Source organism: Mustela nigripes, chromosome 15, assembly GCF_022355385.1.
Source record: "Mustela nigripes isolate SB6536 chromosome 15, MUSNIG.SB6536, whole genome shotgun sequence".
Lineage (NCBI taxonomy): Eukaryota > Metazoa > Chordata > Mammalia > Carnivora > Mustelidae > Mustela > Mustela nigripes.
Genome location: NC_081571.1, coordinates 54913167 through 54933861, shown reverse-complemented (window position 1 = coordinate 54933861; position 20695 = coordinate 54913167). Strand labels below are relative to the sequence as shown.

The 20695-nt window shown below is 36.8% G+C and overlaps 1 protein-coding gene across 2 annotated transcripts in view; it reads right to left on the bottom strand.

Moving 5' to 3' along the window:
- Positions 1–20695, bottom strand: part of SCEL (sciellin) — a 324048-nt gene that overhangs the window by 201298 nt on the left and 102055 nt on the right. The window contains exon 1 of one of the 2 annotated variants that reach the window (XM_059377693.1): positions 4967–5134. The exons of the other annotated variant lie outside the window; for it this stretch is intronic. The gene's annotated coding sequence lies outside the window, so the exon portion shown is untranslated. Of the gene's footprint in view, positions 1–4966; positions 5135–20695 lie in introns of those variants that run through there. 2 annotated transcript variants of the gene reach the window in all.

The window sequence follows — 20695 nt, the reverse complement described above, 5'->3', positions numbered from 1 at the left end:
CAAGAGACTAATTTCAGACCTAAAGACACATGCAACTTAAAAGTGAAGGAATGGAAAACTATTTATCATGCAAAATGTAGTGAAAAGAAAGCAAGGGTAGCAATATTTATTTTGGACAAAATAGACTGTAAAACAGAGGCTATAACAAAAGACAAAGAAGGACAATACACAATCATAAAGGAAAAAATTTAACAAGAAGATATAATAACTATGTTTGTATTCAACATAGGAGCACCCAATACACAAAGCAGGTAATAACAAACATAAAAGAAGTAACTAACACTAGTTAAAAAAAATAGCAGGGGATTTTAGCACTTATATCAATGAATAGATCATCCAAACAGAAAATCCATAAGGAAATAGTGGCTTTGGATGATGCGTTTGACTAGATGGAGCTAGCAGATATAGTCAGAACATCCTGTCCTAAAACAGCAAAATACACTTTATTTTCAAGAGCACATGGATCATTCTCCAGAAGAGCTCACACATAGGTCACAAAACAAGTCTCATCAAATTTAAGAAGATCAAAATCATACTGTGCATTTTTTCTTACTATAACACTATGAAACTAAATATCAACCACAAGAAAAAATCTGGAAAGAACACAAATATGTGGAGTTTGAATAACATGCTACTAAACAATGAATGAGTCAACCAAGAAATCAAAGAGGAAATTAAAAACTACATGGAGACAAATGAAAATGAAAACACAATAGTCCAAAATCTTTGGGATGCAGCAAATCTATTCCAGGTAGAAGTTTATAGTAATACAGGCCTATCTCAAGAAGCAAGAAAAATATCAAGTAAACAACTAACTTTACACCTAAAGGAACTAGAAAAAAAAAAAACAAAGAAAACTGAAAATGAGCAAATGGAAGGAAATAATAAAGATTAGAACAGAAATAAATATAATAGAAACTAAAAATATAATAGAACAGATCAATGAAACCAGGAACTGGTTCTTTGAAAAGATCAATAAAATGACAAACTTTTAGCCAGACTAACTAAAACCAACCGACCAACAACAACAAAACAAAACAAAACCCACAAAAACAACTCAAATAAACAAAATCAGAAATGAAAGAAGAGAAATAATAACTGACACCACAGAAGTACAAAGAACTATAAGAGAACATTATGAAAAATTATATGCCAACCAACTGGACAACCTAGAAGAAACTGATAATTTTCTAGAAACATATAATCTCCCAAAACTGAATATTAAGAAATAGAAAATTTGAACAGACCAATTACCAGCAATGAAATTGAATCAGTAATCAAAAAACTTCCAACAAATGAAAGTTCAGGTCCAGGCGGCTTCACAAGTGAATTCTATCAAATATTTAAAGAAAAGTTGATACTTATTCTTCTCAAACTATTCAAAAAAATAGCTTCCAACTAATATTATTAAAATGTCCATACTTCCCAAAGCAATCTACAGACTTATGCAATCCCAATCAAATTACCAATAGCATTTTTCACAGAACTAGAACAAGTAATCCCAAAATTTATATGGAACCACAAAAGACCCTGGATAGTCAAAGCAATCTTGAAAAAGAAGAATGAAACTGGAGGTATCAAAATCTCAGGTAGCAAGCTATACTATAAAGCGATAGTAATCAACATTATGGTACTGGCACAAAAATAGACACACAGAAAAAGGGAACACAATATAAAGCCCAGAAATAAGCCCACAATTATATGATCAATTAATCTTTGGCAAAGCAAGCAAGAATATGTAATGGAAAAAAAGACAGTCTCTTCAACAAATGGTGTTGGGAAAACTGGACAGCTACATTCAGAAGAATGAAAGTGGACCACTTTCTTACACCAGACACAATAAACTCAAAAGGATTAAAGACCCTTTCTCTGACATTGGCCATAACAACATTTTCTAGGTATGTCTCCTGAGGCAGGGGGAATGAAAGCAAAAATAAACTATTGGGACTACATCAAAATTAAAAAAAAAAATTCTGCACAGCAAAGGAAACAATCAACAAAACTAAATGACAACCTACTGAATGGGAGAAGATATTTGCAAATGACATATCTGATAAAGGGTTAGTATCCAAAGTATATGAAGAACTGAGACAGCTCAACACACACACACACACACACACACATCCAATTAAAAATGAGCAGAAAACATTCAGATAGCTGACCTATACAGCAAAAGATGTTCAGCATTATTAATCATCAGGGAAATGAAAATCAAAATCACAGTGGGCTATCACTTCACAACTGTCAGAATGGCTAAAATAAAAAAATACAAGAAACAAGTGTCGGCAAAAATACGGAGAAAGCGAACATTCGTACATTGTTGGTGGGAAGGTAAACTGGAGCAGCTACTGTAAAACAGTATGAAGGTCCTCAAATAATGAAAAAATTATCATATGATCCAATAATCCCATTACTAAGTATTTACTCAAACAAAAACACTAATTTGAAAGGATATATGCACCCCTATGTTTATCACAGTACTATTTACAATAGCCAAGATATGGAAGCAGCCCAAGTGCCTCCTGACAGATGAATGGATGAAGAAGATGTGTGATGTGTGATATCTATAGATAGATATAGATAGATAGATGTGTAATACACACACACACACACACACACACACACACACACACGGAATATTACTCACCCATAAAAAAGAATGAAATCTTTGCCATTTGCAACAACATAGATGGATCTAGAGGGTATAATACTAAGCAAAATAAGTCAATTAAGAAATATAAATACCATATGATTTCACTTATATGTGGTAAGAAACAAAACAAATGAACAAAGAAAAAAGAGGCAAACCAAAAAAAAAAAAAAAACCCAAACCAAAACAAAACAAAAAACAAAGAACCCTGCCTGCACACAGGCAGACAGAGTGGTAGAGCGAGAAGCAGGCTCCCTACAGAACAAGGAACCCGATGTGGGACTCGATCCCAGGACGCTAGGATCATGACCTGAGCCGAAGGCAGTTGCTCAATGAACTGAGCCACCCAGGTGTCCCAGAACCCAGCCTCTTAACTCTATAAAACAAACTGATGGTTATCAGGCATGGTGGGTGGGGGGATGGGTGAAATGAGTGAAGAGGATTAAGAATAGACTTATCATGATGAGCACTGAGTAATGCATAGAATTGTTCAATCATTACTGTACATTAACTATACTAGAATTTTTTTAATTAAAAAAATAACAAAGAAGTAGAGGAGATTAGATCATAGACATGCACACAGGGAAAGTCATGGGAAGACACAAGGAGATGGTAGCCATCTGCAAGCCAAGATGATAGGCCTCAGAAGAAACAAACTTTGTCAACACCTTGACCTCAGACGTGCAGCCTCCAGTATTGTGAGAAAAATAAATTTCTGTTGTTTAAGCTCCCCAGTCTATGGTACTTTGTTATGGTGGCCCCAGCAAACAAATGAGCATGCAACCTTGAAGCAAGCTTCTAGAAGCTAATCTTATATATTTATGACTCAGAGAATGTTAAACCTATTAAAAATTATGCTGTGTTTCATACACACACACACACATGCTCACAGATATTTTTGTCATGCCTTAAAAATATTCACAACTTACAAAGTCATTTGAATAATTCTGAAACCCTTAAACTATAACATTTACATTGAAAGTCACCAGAACTTATTTTTTAAAAATAGTCACTACCATTTAAATGAGTAAATAGACAAATTCAATATTCTATATCATTGGATAGAATAGCTAATAGGAGTGCTTTTCCCAATTTCAACTCTTTACCGTAATCTGTATAACCACAGGCAAATCATATACAGTTAAAGGAGAAAGTGAGGAACATGGGGAAATTTCCTTTTTTGATACCTGTGCCTGGTTATAAGTAGCCCACTGATCAACTAGGGCGTACGGATATTTTGAGGTGGGTCACCTAATGGGCCTGTTTGCAGTCAGCCCAGTGGTCAATGTGGGTCTTTTTACCTTACTAAGATTTCCATTGCTCAACCTGCTTCCTAAAAGCCTCTACATCACCCACACAGTAAAACTCCATCACAGTGAATTTCACATAAGCTTTACAATTTTTGTAAAAATAAAATGCTAGAAATGACGTGGATGGAACTAGAGGGTATTATGATGAGCAACATAGATAATCAGAGAAAGACAATTATCATATGATCTCTCTGATATGAGGAATTTGAGAGGCAGGGCAGGTGGTTGTGGGGAGTAGGGAAGGAAACAATGAAACAAGATGGGATCAGGATGGAGATAAACCATAAGACTCTTAATCTCACAAAACAAGCTGAGGGTTGCTGGGGTGTGGGGAGGGTAGGGATAGGGTAGCTAGGTTATTGAAGAGGGTATGTGCTATGGTAAGTGCTGTGAAATGTGTAAGCCTGATGATTCATGGACCTGTACCCCTAGGGCAAATAATACATTATATGTTAATAAAAATAATTTTTAAAAAAGAAAATGCTAGAAAGGAATTCAATATTTACGTTCATATATTGCTCCCATAGAACCTAGAGGTGAAGCATCCAAAAGAGATATGTTAAGAGATAAGAAAATGGAAATTCAATTAAAAAGGAAAGCATTTCCCTTCCATCCCAGCCCAATCTGCTACCAATTATGTGGAGGTGCTCTGTGAATTCAGGTGTCTTTCCTACTATGAGTTGTTGAAATGTAAGTGAGGCAAGAAAGCAAAAATGGAGGAATATTGTTAGTTGATTCGTTAGTTGACGAAAGTGTTCCAGAACTACATAGGGGTGTGATCTTACATCTATGGTACAAATAGCACACAACAAGTTACTCTGACAATGTGTAACAAAGACCAAGAAAAGGCATTAATAAAGGAGCATTCAGAGTATAGAGCCCACAGAAGACTGTGCCCCATTAGCAAGGGCAGATAAATAACTTCGATATGACAAACAAACATTATAAAACATTTTTTGTAATGGTTTTCTTATAATTATACATTTAATAATAAATACTTTCTTACCTGACTAACGCTGCCTGGCCTGTCCACTAGCACCCGCTGGTTGTGTGTGGAAAAGACCAAGCACGTATGTAGAGAAGAACAGATGAGTGCAAATAGCTGTAGGCAGTTCTTTATTCCCAGAAGAACCAGCTTGTTCTCACAGAAGGGTTTAGAAAAGGAGCTGATGGAACCACTGTGTTCAGACAAAGCAAAAAAATCACCATTTCCTTTTGGCAGGCGTAATTGGAAACAACATGTTTTAGTCCTCTTGATTGTAAAAAGTCAATAAATGAATAGAATATCTATAGTTTTCTCCTATCAACTGTGAATAATTTTCATTAGATTTCATAGTTAATTAACCAAGCTACTGGGGATTAGGGAAGGGAAGACATCTTTGTTTCACTAAAAAAAAAAAAAAAAAAAAAAAAAGTATCTAAAATAAAACTAATTTGGTCATGGATGCTACTAAAAAGCTTTCAAAAACAAAAAGCACCCTGACCGCGGAACAGAGCAGAAGACAATAACTTAATAGATAAAACAAAAGGAAAATTTAAGCAATTCCCAGATTATTTTTATGAAAGACACAATCCGAGCTGCTTGGACCCCCAATATTTGCTTGGTTTTGGTTTTGTTTTTTTTTTTTTCTCCCCATCTCCAAATCAGATATGTAATTTCCCTTAAAGCATATTAGGAAGTATGCAGTTTTTCAGGAAAAACCACATTCTCTACTAAGCTCAAAATGTCCTTCCTGATTCCTTTATTTATTTATTTTTTCTGACTTGTTATTCATCACCTCATCACTGACCTCAGGGACAAATCTTGCTAATGGGCAGGTATCATTCATTATACCTGGCATGCCAATTACAAGAGACAGTAGAGAACATAACAGCAAAAGAACACAGGCAGTCGGTCCCAAACACAGTTCCTTAGAATCTGCTTCAGACAAACTACTGGATATAGGCAGAATTCTAAGCTGCCAAACCACCAAGTTTTGTAGCATCACAGAACATGAGGTCTCAAAGGGTAGCTGAAGTAGCCAAAACTGCATGGTATAGCTCTCTAATGGCCTGGCTTGCCCCAGTGGTGAGGTTTAGAGTATCAAAGAAGAGAGATAAATGGTATCTCCTACAGGTAGTCACATACCATGAATATTAGATACTCACATATATGGGAATATTATTTCTTTCCACTGGGTTTTAAATATTATTCACATTTACTAATTTTGTTCATCTATGAAAGTTTTTGAAAATTATTGAGTAGCAGAGGGTCCAAGGTTAAAATTTTGGTAGGCAACTTGAATATGGCTAGTCTATGTTTCTAACCAAGGGCAGATAAATAGGCTTCTAAATTAACTGAAACTACTGATTATCCTCGATGAGTGCTGAAGAACTGACCTAGGACCCGTGGTCACTAGACACCTACATAGAGGAGCACTAAAACATTGTCATTGTGGAGGTCACCTCAAAAGGTAAGAGTTAAGCATCACTCTCAACATAACACATTATTTAAATAAAAAAGAGGAAGTCTAATAATACTCTATGATTGCTTTTTATTTTTCTCTAAAATGGGTTAAAATGCCTCTATTATATTATTTTAGTGTGTGCGAGTGTGTGTAGTAACTGGAGAAAATTGAGCCTAGCAAGGTAAATTAAAGATTTAATTAGAAGTAATTTCTTCTATTTTTAATTTCTTGAGGAATCTCCACACTGTTTTCCAAAGTGGCTGCACCAACTTGCATTCCCACCAACAGTGTAAGAGGGTTCCTCTTTCTCCACATCCTCTCCAACACATGTTGTTTCCTGTCTTGCTAATTTTGGCCATTCTAACTGGTGTAAGGTGGTATCTCAATGTGGTTTAATTTGAATCTCCCTGATGGTTAGTGATGATGAACATTTTTTCATGTGTCTGATAGCCATTTGTATGTCTTCATGGGAGAAGTGTCTGTTCATATCTTCTGCCCATTTTTTGATATGATTGTCTGTTTTGTGTGTGTTGAGTTTGAGGAGTTCTTTATAGATCCTGGATATCAACCTTTTGTCTGTACTGTCATTTGCAAATATCTTCTCCCATTCTGTGGGTTGCCTCTTTGTTTTGTTAACTGTTTCCTTTGCTGTGCAGAAGCTTTTGATCTTGATGAAGTCCCAAAAGTTCATTTTCGCTTTTGTTTCCTTTGCCTTTGGAGACATATCTTGAAAGAAGTTGCTGTGGCTGATATCGAAGAGGTTACTGCCTATGTAGTGAAAAGAAGGGCCATCTGTACCCCAATGTTTAAAGCAGCAATGGCCACGGTCGCCAAACTGTGGAAAGAACCAAGATGCCCTTCAATAGACGAATGGATAAGGAAGATGTGGCCCATATACACTATGGAGTATTATACCTCCATCAGAAAGGATGAATACCCAACTTTTGTAGCAACATGGATGGGACTGGAAAAGATTATGCTGAGTGAAATCAGTCAAGCAGAGAGAGTCAATTATCATATGGTTTCACTTATTTGTGGAGCCTAACAAATAGCATGGAGGACAAGGGGAGATGGAGAGGAGAAGGAAGTTGAGGGAAATTGGAAGGGGAGGTGAACCATGAGAGACTATGGACTCTGAAAAACAACCTGAGGATTTTGAAGGGGTGGGAGGTAGGAGGTTGGGGGAACCAGGTGGTGGGTATTAGAGAGGGCACGGATTGCATGGAGTACTGTGTGTGGTGCAAAAACAATGAATACTGTTATGCTGAAAAGAAATAAAAAAATTTTTTAAAAAAAGAAGTAATTTCTTCATTTCCAACCTACCCTACATGATGTCTAAGCAACTAGACATTGCTGTTAAATCCAGTGATTGAAATCAGGGAGGACAAACAACAATCTTATTGAATTTTCCACTTCCAACCAGTCACATGCTTTTGCTTGAAAAAGCTACCAGTAAATCCTATCAATTATCTCATATGCAAAATGGTGGGGGTCTCAAGGTGCAATTTCAAAATTCCTTCTAAAGTCAAGCTATTGAGTAACAAAATCTACAAATTATCTGCTGCTAAAAGACAAGCAAAATTATATTTTCTTCTATGTGACATCAGACAGAAATAACTCAAATTCAAAATAAAACATTAGGTCTGTGAGGTAACCAGATTATCTTAATTGTATAAGCCTCATGTTCTTCTATTGCACTACAGAAGGAAAACAGCAGGACTATTTTTAGGCCAACATGTAGCTCCTTAGAGATGTTATGTGAACAGGCAATAATTTTAAAATCAAAAAAGTTTACAATCTTTTAGAAGAGAAAGGGACGTTTTCCATGTATCTCCTCTAGCACACCAGTTCACCTCTCAGATACATTCTAAATTTTATTCAAAATTGTTTTCCATAAAATTTCTATGTGTAGCAATTTTATATAATCTATCCATAAAATGAAAAAAGATGCAAGGTAATAATATGCTAGTGAGACTTAAAGCTCGAAATAACCAAAGATATTTCCAATTAACCCACTGAGCCACCCAGGTGCCCCAAGATATTTCCAATTAAACACACGAAAGTGTTTTTGAACATTACACTTGTTCTCATTCAAATGCTATACGAGTTATTCTACCAAATTTCCCTTTCCATCATACAATTTGCCTCTAGTTTGGTAAATGTGATCTTTCCCAGTTATGCTACAGGAACTAATGTCCAATTTGTGAAAAGATTTCACAATATTCAAACAGATGTTTAAACATCTGTTTCTGAGTAAACAAGCAAAAAGAGAGCAGGCCCTTCAGAGAGGTGCCCCGTGTGAATTCGTTTCCATCGTGTGAAATTGCTTACTCTCTGTTGAGCACCGAGCTGTGCATGTCGGAGGGTGTGCTCTTTAGGCATGAAGGAGCTCAAAGGTGAGATGTGCGATGATCCAATCACAGTTCAGGGCACTGACAATGCTGCATTCAGAGCAGACTGCGGGTGACTCAGGTCTCATGTTTCTGAGCATGACTTCATAAACAGGAAGCAAAAGGTTTTAGTAGAGTCTAAGCAGACTACATGCAACAGTCTGGTTCAAGCACAGTAGGGAAAGGAGAGCAATCTTCCATGGAGACAGCCTGAGAGCTGCTTGTCCATCCCCAAGGAGGCTGATGTCATGGTGCTATAACCTTTAGGCTGCAGAGCTGCAGAGAATAGCCCAAGGGACTGTTGGCAAAGGTGACTGTTGCTTTCATCTGATCTCATGTGGAAGCACGTTAAGAGCAGAATCAAAACTGAAATAGTTGCCTGCATAGGAACTAGACTACCTGAGTGGGGCCTGTGTGATGGGGCCTGTGTGATGGCATCTGCTGGGGCCTGTGTGATGGCATCATGGTGCCTTTGGAAAGATTCTGGGAAAGTGCTGTTGACTGGGATTTGGGAGTAGAGCCTCATATTAGTTGTCACCACTTCCCAGGGACTCCCTTGGCCTCTCCTCAATCACTTTGTCCGTACCCTAAGCCAAGTCCTCACTGTCCTTCCCACGGTCAGTTAAAGCCTCCTAAATTAGCTTCCTGCCTCCAGTCTCTCATCTTTTCAACCCATGCTTCAGAAATTAGCTTTTCAAGGTTACATCTATTATTTTAAAACAAAAGCAATACATGTCTATAATAGGAAAGATGTTCAATATAAAAAAGCAAAAATTAAAACACTCATAATTTCACTTTTTTTTTTTTTTAATGGATTTGAAATGACAAGCGGAACTCCTCCTTTCCTTCTCTCCTGAGTCTGCAGCCTGGACCTTGGTAGCCACCATTAAGAGATCATTTTATATTCTTCCAGGCTTTATTTTAGGATTGTAAGAACATGTATTCTTGTTGGGTTTTCTCCCCAGATGAAAATAGAATCAAACTATGAATATGGTTTTGCAATGTGCTTTTTGCTTTACTTGTAATATACACTTTCCAAAGTCGGTACATGTGAATCTTCTACTCTTTTTAACTGGTATATGAATTTTTTTCAATAAATATTCTCTAATTGGTTCAGCCATTCCTATTGATTGACAGTTCTCCCCCCATTGTTTGGCTAGTAAAAAACACTGCAATGAGCATTCTTGGATATATATTTATATATATAATTAAGCTAGTATTTTTGTAGACTAGACCCTTACAAGTGGAATTTCTTGTGAAATTGCTGAGTCAAAGGTCATGCATATTTTTATTTTGATAGATAATTCCAGTTTGCTTTACAAAAAGCTATACCCATATTCACCACCATCAGTCCAAGAGTACCTGTTTTTCCTCACCAAGGATGGACGTTATGAATCTTTTGAAAAGTTGTCCATCAAGTGGACTAATAATATATCTAGTTATTATTTACTTTTCATGTTTAATAATTGCTGAAATGGATAATGAAAGAGGGACACATATATTCCCTCTTTCATTAATTTCCTGTTTGTGTTCTTTGTCAATTTTCTTTTTGTCTGATTGTCTTTTTCTATTCATTGGCATAATATTGGGAAAATTTTCTGGAAATTATCTTTTGCCCTTATGTATGTTACATGTATTTTTCTACCAATTGCTCCCTTGTCTTTTAACTTTTTGTCTTTTCAAATAAAAGTTGTTTTACTTTTTTAAAAGATTTTTATTTATTTATTTGAGAGAGAGAGTGAATGGGAGAGCACAGGCAGGGGGAGCAGAAGTGGGAAAGAAGAGGGAGAAGCAGGCTTCCCACTGAGCAGGAAACCCAATGTAGAACTCCATCCCAGGACCCAGGATTACAGCCTGAGCTGAAGACGGACACTTAACCAACTGAGCCACCCAGGCACCCCAAGTTGTTTTACTTTTAATGTGTTGATTTTTCTTTCTGTGGTTTCTAGGTTTTATATTGTGCTAAGAAAGTTCTTTCTCATGCTACAATTATAAATCTGTTTCAATCCCTTTTCTTCTAGCATTTAGTCTTGAGTTTCTTTTCCAATGTCTAGGTCTTTAATCTATTTGGAATTTACTTGTGTGAAAAGTGTGATGTGGAGATCTAACAAGATTGCCAAATAGTTTAAGATCATTTGAAATAATCCTTTTGCCTATCATTTCTGAAATTTCATAATTATTATACTAAATTCTCAGATATTTTATTATTATAATTTGTTATAATTTAGTTATACTAAATTCATGGATTTTTTTAAAAGATTTTATTTATTTATTTGACAGAGAAAGAGAGATCACAAGTAGGCAGAGAGGCAGGCAGAGAGAGAGAGGGAGAAGCAGGCTCCACGCTGAGCCGAGAGCCCGATGTGGGGCTCGATCCCAGAACCCTGGGATCATGACCTCAGCCAAAGGCAGAGGCTTTAACCCACTGAGCCACCCAGGCGGCCCAATGGATGTTTTTAATATCGACATAGTGTGTGTTTGTGTGTAGTTATCACCTGTATACACATGTTTTAATGTTTGTAGTCAAGTTTCCTGTATTATAGATCTCATCTGAAAGGTAGCAAAATGTCTGTCTGTAGGGCAGGAAATGGTAAAGGAAATTATGCTCAAAAACTCTTAGTTACTTATAAAAAATGGGATACTATTCAAAATCACACATATACATAATGCTTTTTAATTAGTTCTTTCAGAATATTGCAAAATATGTAGTTTAAACTAATGTGTAAAATAACTTTCCAGAAAGTATTCCTTTTTTCAATATTATCTTACAGTCCAGTTTAAAAAAATGCTTCTTTAAAGAGCAGACAATTTTGTGCCATTTCTTTAAGCTGAAAGAAAATTATTGCAACCACATTTTACAGTTATGTCATGACATAGATTCAATTAGGAAACCATTTATTCTGTCCAGTGAGACAGACTAAATGGCTCACAGTGGCAGTCCATTTTGCCATTGCCAGGCCTTGAGTCCAACAGAAATAGAATTTTTTCACAGATGGGTAGTTCTCAAGAGACCAAATCTCTGGAATCTTCCTTCAGAGTCTGCATTTTTAAAAATCTTTGTTTCAACACAGGAGAAAGGATTTTTATGCTAAGCCTTATTTTTGCTAGTATCAAATTATAGAAAAGAAATTTTTTTTAATTATAGGATTTAATAACCTAGACAAAGTTAGCATGAAGGATATCACCAATGAGGAGTGGGCGAAGGCATAAAGTACTAACAAACACTAGCACTTCTTCAGCTCTACTGAATGATCCTTCCACTGTTGCTGAAGCCAGATATTCTAGAAGGAAAGAAAGCATGGGAACGGGGTGGCAAAGAGATTTGCCCAACTCCTTCATCCCTGTACCGTTGTTATACAGCATAAACATCTCCACAAGAAGAATGAGTGGGAAAGTATACAAACCACTGAATTATTAATGTTCTTCACACTGTGAAGCTAAGTGATAAAATGTTCCTTAAATTAGCTTGACACGAAGATATGGATTTTGTCATTAACTAGGCTGTCTTTTTAGCTCCTGAAGAATGTACAGGCAAAGGTTACCCATAGTAGAATACAGTTTGAGAAAGGTCTGCCATATTGTTCTTAAAGAATGTAACATCAGGGGTGCCTAGGTGACTCTTGTTGGTTAAGCGGCTGCCTGCAGCTCAGGTCATGATCTCAGGGTCCTGAGATCAAGCCCCACATCAGGCTCCCTGCTCAGTGGGAAGTTTGCTTCTCCTTCTCCATTCTGCTTCTCCCCTGTTTGTGCTCTCTTGTTCATGCTCTCTCTCTCAAGTAAAGAAAGAAAATCTTTAAAAAAAAAATTCATATACCAGGTAAAAAGAGTAGAAGATTCACATGTACCGACTTTGGAAAGTGTTTATTACAAGTAAAGCAAAAAGCACATTGCAAAACCATATTCATAGCTTGATTCTATTTTCATCTGGGGAGAAAACCCAACAAGAATACATGTTCTTACAATCAATAAATATTCTCCCATCCAAGTACTAACCAGGCCCGACCCTGCTATCAATAAATATTCTCTAATTGGTTCAACCATTCCTATTGATTGACAGTTCTCCCCCCAGTGTTTGGCTAGTAAAAAACACTGCAGTGAGCATTCTTGGATATATATTCATATATATAATTAAGCTAGTATTTTTGTAGACTAGACCCTTACAAGTGGAATTTCTTGTAAAATTGCTGAGTTGAAATCAGTAAACATCTCTCCCACACCCAAAAAAAGATACAGATTAAATGCTCCCAATTGAGTTATTAGTATCTGTCTGCACATCTGAGCATCTGCTTCTTCAAATTGATAGAGATAATTAAGCCAAGCATAATTTGCATCTTGAGTATATAATTATTCTTTATCTTAGCCAAGGACTAAGATCATACCATTATTATTAAAATTGTTTTCTTGTCCTTTAAGGACTGTATTGGCTATCCTGCTCGGGGCCCATGTCTACATGTAATTGTCTTAATCCCTCCACACAAAGGCCAGGATCATGTATTACTCATTTGTATATCCCTTAGATATCCTGTCCTCCTTTTGATATCCCTTATAGTGTATTGTCTTATAAATAGTAGACATTCAGTAAACATAGTAGGTGAATTATATGAAGCATCAAATATTTTCTAAAATAGTATGATCTAGGTGTTCTCTTTGTCCAATATGATTCTTATAAAAAGTGAGTATTCATTTGAAAATGAATACTCATGGTAATGTTTAAAGATAGTCATCAGAGGCATCTGGGTGGCTCAGTAAGTTAAGCATCTGTCAGAGTTCTAGGATAGAGTCCTACATTGGGCTCCCTACTCAGTGGAGAGCCTGCTTCTCCCTTTCCATCTGTCTGCCACTTCCACTGTTTGTGCTCAAGTGTTCTTTCTCTCTCTTTTTTATTCCTCCCAATTGAAATGATTTCTCATTCTTCTGAACTCTCCCATCAGTCATTGGACCCTTCACATAGATTGTCTTGCAATATTAATTTTATTTTCCTGTTCCTGTAATTAACTGGATTGCTAGATCCTTGAGAAGGCAATGACTACTACATCTTATCACCTCTGGATCTCTACTATATATTAAAATACTCAAGTAATAAAAAAATCTTTTAAAAAATATATAGTCATCTGATACTTAAACACCACTGTATAGAAAAACAGAGTTTGTAGACATACATTGTGAATCAGTTAAGTCTCAGATTCTTTTCGATAAATAACAACTACTGCATGACACACCAAAAGAAGGAAATTATATCTAACTCCTTAAATATTTACTTTGCTAATTCTGCTACCCATTAAGGATTTAATGGTTATGATACTCAATGTGTTCTTATGCATATTCTTTAAATGCTCCCTCAGAACAACATGTCACACAGCTCAAAGACAATTGAAAAATTAATCAGGTCAATTAATCTGATTTAGATCCTCAGGTGGCCCATCTCAGAACCAGTTTTGTGATTCTAAGTCATCCTTTTATCTTTAGCAGAGTTTTGGAAAGAATTCCCAGGAAAGAGGTTGACAAGTTAAAAAATGTATATATGGGGTACTAGACAAAAGGGCTGATTAGAAGCATTACATCCATTTGTAGATGAAACTAGAGTACAGAAAAGGAAATCATGGCAAGAATTTTCATAAGCCATGGGCAAGGGCCGAGAGCAAGATGGTGGAGGAATAGCAGACTGAGATGACATCAGGTCACAGGAGTTCAGCTAGATAGTTATCAAACCATTCCAAACACCTACAAACCCAATAGGAGATCAAAGAGAAGAAGAGCAGCAATTCTAGAAACAGAAAATCAACCACTATCTGAAAGGTAGGATGAGCAGAGAAGTGAATCTGAAGTGACAGGAAGATAGATAGCAGGGGGAGGGCACAGCTCCTGGCAAGCGGTGGAGCAACAGAACACAAAATCCAAACTTTTAGAAGTCTGCTCCACTGGGGGACATTGCACCAGAGGCTAAGCAGGGGTGGAGATCTTACAGGGAAAATGTGGTCTTGGGTCCATGGGGTCACAGAAGGATTGTGGGTGCCTGAGTGTAGCAGAGCTCATAGGTATCAGAGTGGGAAAGCTAGGTACAGAGTCAAGGAGTGAGTGCTCAGCTTGGGGTCACCTTAAACTGTGATCTGTGGCACTGCTGGGACACTACTCTTTGAGCAGGGACCCCACAAGTGGCAGATCCAGGGAGACAAATTCCTCCACTGGAAGAACAGCACAACAGGGGTCTGCTGGGTTTTGAGACTCTAAACAGGGCTGTGTGCCAGAGAAATAAATGGCCAGGTGAGCTAGGAGCACAGCCAGAGACCAGAGAGAAGGAAGGATTGACTGCTTTTCTCCGAAGGTGCATGGAGGAGTGGGGCCCCAAGCTCTTGGCTACTCTGGGCTAGAGATTGGGAGGTCACCATTTTCATTCCCATCCTCCAGAGCTCTATGGAAAGTGCTCAGGAAGCAAAAGCTCCTGAGAGCGAACTGGAGCAAATTACTTAGCACAGCCCCTAACAAGGGTGGTGCAATTCCACTTCAGGCAAAGACATTTGAGAATCACAGCAACAGGCCCCTCCCCCAGAAGATCAGCAAGAACATCCAGCCAAGACCAAGCTCACTGATCAAGACCAGCAGAATTCCAGAGGAGGGGAAAGCAAAGCATGGAATTCATGGCTTTCTCCCCATGATTCTTTAGTTTTTCAAAGTTTATTAAATTGCTTTAATTTTATTTTTTTCTTATTCTAACTTTTTTAACTTTTCCTCATTCATCTTTTAACGTGTTTAAACTAGTTTATCTTAACAATACCTTTCTAAAAAAAAAAATGTCTAAACCTTCATTATTATAGTCATATTATATCCTTCATTGTATTTAACTTTATTTTTTGTATACATACAGAGTTTCTTCTTCTAAAAAATTTTGGGATACAATTTTTTCTAATAGGTCAAAATATACCCTAAATCTAGCACAGGGCTTTGTTCTAGTCTTCAGCCTGAGTAAATTCTCTCCACTTTTTTTTTTTCTTTCTTTTTCCTACCAACTTATCTTACCAATTCCTTTTTTAGAAATTTTTTAAAATTTTCATCTTTACAGTCATATTCTATCCCTTCATTGTGTTTACCCATATATATATTTTTTTCTTTCTTTAAAATTTTAGGAAGCAGTTCTTCTAAGAGACCAAAATACACCCAAAATCAAGTGGGTGGCTCTGTTCTATTCACCAGTCTAATATATATATATACTTTTTCAATTTCTTTTACCCCCTTTCTTCTCCCCCCATTTTAGGGTCTCTTCTGATTTAGTTAGAATACATTTTTCTGGGGTTTTTGCCACCCTTTTAGAATTTTACTCTCTCATTCATATATTTTTATCTCAATAAAATGACAAGACAGAAAAAAACTCACCACAAAAAAAAAAAAAAAAAAAAAAAAAAGAACAAGAGGCAGTGTCAAAGGCTAGGGATCTAATCAATATGGACATTCATAATATGTCAGATCTAGAGTTCAGAATGATGATTCTCAAGGTGCTAGCTAGGCTCAAAAAAGGCATGGAAGATATTAGAGAAACCCTGTCTGGATAAATAAAAACCCTTTCTGGAGAAATAAAAGGACTAAAATCTAACCAAGCTGAAATCAAAAAAGCTATTAACTAGGTGCAATCAAAAATGGAGGCTCTTACTGCTAGGATAAATGAGACAGAACAGAGAATTAGTGATATAAAAGACCAAACAATGGAATAAAGAAGCTGAGAAAAAGAGAGACATACAACTATGGGACCATGAGGGGAGAATTCGAGAATAAGTGACACCATAAAATGAAACAATATTAGAATAATTGGGATTCCAGAAGAAGAAGAAAGAGAGATGTGAGCAGAAGGTATATTGGAGTGAATTATTGTAGAGAATTTCCCTAGTATGGCAAAGGGAACAAGCATCAAAATCCAGGAGGCACAGAGAACTGCCCTCAAAATTAATAAAAAATGGTCCACACCCCATCATCTAATAGTAAAATTTGCAAGTCTTAGTGAAAGAGAAAATCCTGAAAGCAGCTCAGGACAAAAAGTCTGTAACATACAATGGTAAAAATATTTGATTAGCAGCAGATTTATCCTCAGAAACCTGGCAGGCCAGAAAAAACTGGCATGATATAGTCCGAGCACTAAATGAGAAAAACATGCAGCCAAGAATACTATATCCAGCTAGGATGTCATTGAAAATAGAAGGAGAGACAAAATCTTCCAGGATAAACAAAAAATAAAAGAATTTGCAAACATCAAACCAGCCCTACAGGAAATATTGAAAGGGGTCCTCTAAGCAAACAGAGAGCCTAAAAGTAACAGTCCAGAAAGGAACAGAGACAATATACAGTAACATCCACCTTATAGGCAATACAATGGCACTAAATTCATATCTCTCGATAGTTACCCTGAATGTAAATGGGCTAAATGCCCCAGTCAAAAAACACAATGTATCAGAATGGATACAAAACCAAAACCCATCAATATGCTGTCTACAAGAAACTCATTTTAGACCCAAAGACACCTCCAGATTTAAAGTGAGGGGGTGGAGGGAGTGCCTGAGTGGCTCAGTGGGTTAAAGCCTCTGCCTTCGGCTCAGGTCATGATCCCAGGGTTCTGGGGTCAAGCCCTGCATCAGGCTCTCTGCTTGTCAGGGAGCTTGCTTCCCCCTCTCTCTCTGCCTGCCTCTTTGCCTACTTGTGATCTCTGTATATCAAATAAATAAATTAAATCTTTAAAAAAATAAAGTGAGGGGATGGAAAACAATTTACTATGCTAATGGACATCAAAAGAAAGCTGGGGTGGCAATCCTTATATCAGATAAATTAGATTTTAAGACAAATATTATAATAAGAGATGAGGACAGACACTATGTCATACTCAAAGGGTCTGTCCAACAAGAAGATATAAAATTTTTAAATATCTTTGCCCTAACATGGGAACAGCCAACTATATAAACCAATTAATAATAATATCAAAGAAACACATTGACAATAATACAATAATAGTAGGGGGACTTCAACACCCCGCTCACTGAAATGGACAGATCATCTAAATAAAATATCAACAAGGAAATAAAGGCTCTAAATGACACACTGGACCAGATGGAGATCACAGATATATTCAGAACATTCCATCCCAAAGCAACAGAATACACATTCTTCTCTAGTGCACATGGAGTTCTCCAGAATAGATCACATCCTGGGTCACAAATCTCAACTGGTACCAAAAGATTGGGATCATTCCCTGCATATTTTCAGACCACAATGCTCTGAAACTAGAACTCAATAACAAGAGGAAAGTTGGAAAGAACTCAAATACATGGAGGCTAAAGAGCATCCTACTAAAAAACAAATGGGTCAACCAGGAAATTAAAGAAGAACTAAAAAGATTCATGGAAACAAATGAAAGTGAAAACGCAACTGTTCAAAATCTGTGGGACACAGCAAAGGCAGTCCTGAGAGGAAAGTATATAGTGATACAAACCTTTTTTAAGAAACAAGAAAGGTCTCAAGTACACAACCTAACCCTGCACCTAAAGGAGCTGGAGAAAGAACAACAAAGAAAGCCTAACCCCAGCAGAAGAGAAATAATAAAGATCAGAGCAGAAATCAATGAAACAGAAACCCAAAAAACAGTAGAACAAATCAACGAAACTAGAAGCTGGTTCTTTGGAAGAATTAATAAGATTGATAACCCCTGGCCAGACTTAACAAAAAGAGAAAGTACCCAAATAAATAAAATCATGAATGAAAGAGAAGAGATGACAACCAACACCAAAGAAATACAAACAATTTTAAGAACATATTATGAGCAACTATACACCAGCAAATTTGACATTCTGGAAGAAATGGATGCATTCCTAGAGATGTATAAACTACCAAAACTGTACCAGGAAGAAATAGAAAACCTAAACAGACCCATAACCAGTAAGGAAATAGAAGCAGTCATCAAAATCTCCCAAAAACAAGAGCTCAGGGCAAGACGGCTTCCCAGGGGAATTCTACCAAACATTTAAAGAAGAATTAAAAGGTATTAATTTAACTAGTTTAATTCTGAAACTCTTCTGAAAAAAATAGATTTGGAAGGAAAACTTCCAAACTCACTTCATGAGGCCAGCATACCTTGGTCCCAAAACCAGACAACGACCCCACAAAAAAGAGAATTACAGACCAATATCCTTAATGAACATGGAGGCAAAAATTCTCACCAAAATACTAGCCAATAGGATCCAACAGTACAAAGGATTATTCACCATGACCAAGTGGGACTTATTCCAGGGCTGCAAGTTTGGTTCAACATCTGCAAATCAATCAATGTTACACAATACATTAATAAAAGAAAGAACAAGAACCATATGATACTCTCAATAGATGCTGAAAAAACATTTGACAAAGTACAGCATCCTTTCCTGATCAAAACTGATTCAAATTATAGGGATAGAGGGCACATACCTCAATATCATCAAAACCATTTATGAAAAACCCACAGTGAATATCATCCTCAATGGGAAAAAACTGAGAGCTTTTCCACTAAGGTCAGGAACATGGCAAAGATGTCCATTATCACCACTGCTATTCAACATAGTACTAGAAATCCTAGCCTCAGCAATCAGACAACAAAAAGAAACTAAAGGCATCCAATCGGCAAAGAAGAAGCCAAACTATCACACTTTGCAGATGATATGATGCTTTATGTGGAAAACCCAAAAGACTCCACTCCAAATCTGCTAGAACTTGTACTGGAATTCAGTAAAGTGTCAGGACATAAAATCAATGCACAGAAATCAGTTGCCTTTCAATACACCAACAACAAGACAGAAGAAAGAGAAATTAAGGAGATGATCCCATTTACAATTGCACCCAAAACCATAAGATACCTAGGAATAAACCTAATGAAAGAGGCAAAGAATCTGTACTCAGAAAACTAGAAAGTACTCATGAAAGAAACTGAGGAAGACACAAATGGAAAAATGTTCCATGCTCATGGATTGGAAGAACAAATATTGTGAAAATGTCTAGACTACCTAAAGCAGTCTACATGTTTAATGCAATCCTTATCAAAATACCATCCATTTTTTTCAAAGAAATGGGACAAATAATCCTAAAATTTATATGGAACCAGAAAAGATCCCAAATATCCAGAGTTGAAAAAGAAAGCCAAATGTTGAAAAAGAAAGCCAAAGTTGGTGGCATCACAATCCAGATTTCAAAACAAAAACAGACACATAGATCAATGAAACAGAATAGAGAGTCCAGAAACAGACTCTCAACTCTATGGTCAACTAATCTTTGTCAAAGCAGGAAAGAATGTCCAATGGAAAAAAGACAGTCTCTTCAACAAATGTTGCTGAGAAAATTGGACAGCCATGTGAAGAAAAATGAAACTGGACCATATCCTTACACCACACACAAAAATAGACTTCCCAATGGATGAATGGCCTCAATGTGAGACAGGAATCCAACAAAATCCTTGAGGAGAACATGGCTTCAACCTCAGCTGCAGCAACTTCTTGCTGGAAACATCACCAAAGGCACGGGAAGCAAGGGCAAAAATGAACTATTGGGACTTCATCAAGATCAAAAGCATTTGTACAGCAAAGGAAACAGTCAACAAAACCAAAAGACAACTGACAGAATGGGAGAAGATATTTGCAAACGACATATCAGATAGATCCAAAATCTATAAAGAACTTATCAAACTCAATATCCAAAGAACAAATAATCCAATCAAGAATGGGCAGAGGACATGAACAGACATTTCTGCAAAGAAGACATCCAGATGGCCAACAGACACATGAAAAAATGCTCCACATCACTCAGCATCAGGGAAATACAAATCAAAACCACAATAAGATACCACCTCACACCAGTCAGAATGGCTAAAATTAACAAGTCAGGAAATGACAGATGCTGGGT